At 62.2% G+C, this 1,090-nt stretch overlaps 1 pseudogene; it reads left to right on the forward strand.

Annotated features, from left to right (window-relative positions):
• The first annotated feature begins 393 nt into the window (after window positions 1-393).
• On the forward strand, window positions 394-707 carry LOC114635840 (annotated as a pseudogene).
• The last annotated feature ends 383 nt before the right edge of the window (window positions 708-1,090 follow it).

The following is a 1,090-nucleotide window of genomic DNA, read 5'->3' on the forward strand; positions in this document are numbered from 1 at the left end:
CTCTCTCTCTCTCTCTCTCTCTCTCTCTCTCTCTCTTAGCAAGAGTGTGTACCATAGCCCTCCCTATGAATAAGGAAGCAAGGCGGGAAAAATTCAAGGAAAGTGGTGGGTTTGAGCTCCTGGGCGCAGTCTTGGTGAGGAACTGACTCACACTCTAGGAGGTTGGATGCTTCGACAGGACAGGCGGTGGCCACCACCAAGCCAGAGCTCACGGTGCGGCCGCGTGATCGGGGGTGGGGGTTAGGGGTGGGACCGTCTCGAGCTTGGGCCCGCGGCACCCCCGGGAGGCCCCACAGCCTGTTTCCCCGAGAAAGCCCCTCCCTACGGGCGGAGACGACGCCTAGGAGTCGCCGCCCCGGCCCCACCGCCCGGCCAGTACCCCGAGGCCACGGCCGCAACGCTAAGTTCTCCAGCAGGCTGTCGTGGAGCATGGGGTGCTGATGGCCATGGAGGGCTACCGGGGCTTCCTTGGGCTGCTGGTGTCTGCGCTGCTCGTAGGCTTCCTGTCGGTGCTCTTCGTGCTCATCTGGGTCCTGCACTTCCGAGAGGGGCTTGGCTGGGACGGCGGCGCGCTCGAGTTTAACTGGCACCCGGTGCTGGCTGTGACCGGCTTCGTCTTCATCCAGGGCATCGGTATGGGTACCCTCGAGTGGGGGTGGCGGGGTCACTGCGCGATGGAATCCACGAAACTAGGGAAGGTTACTCCTGTGGGCAGGGCCTGCGCAGTCAGGATCCCGAAACCCCAGCTTCGGCGAGGCCTGCCTTTGAACTTGCTTCAGTTCGGGCAGGGAGGAAGGCAGGGAGCCCAAGTCTCTGATCTCTGAGCAGCATCGTCAGCTGGCGTCTCGCCATCCACTCTCCTGTCCTTTCCTCCCGAGCACCGGGCACCTCGATCGGTCACTGGCTGCAGCCTGGCTGCGCTCCACTTGTTGATGTGGCGAAAGTTTCTTGGCGGAGTTTTCCGGTCTTGAATCTGACAGGGAAATGCGGGCAGAGCGTGGCCCCGAGGGAACCGTCAGTCTCCAGCGTTCGTTCTCTCTCGTTCTCTCTCTCTCTCTCTCTCTCTCTCTCTCTCTCTCTCTCTCTCTCT

Source organism: Grammomys surdaster, unplaced genomic scaffold, assembly GCF_004785775.1.
Source record: "Grammomys surdaster isolate TR1022 unplaced genomic scaffold, NIH_TR_1.0 118501, whole genome shotgun sequence".
In the NCBI taxonomy this organism is placed as follows: domain Eukaryota; kingdom Metazoa; phylum Chordata; class Mammalia; order Rodentia; family Muridae; genus Grammomys; species Grammomys surdaster.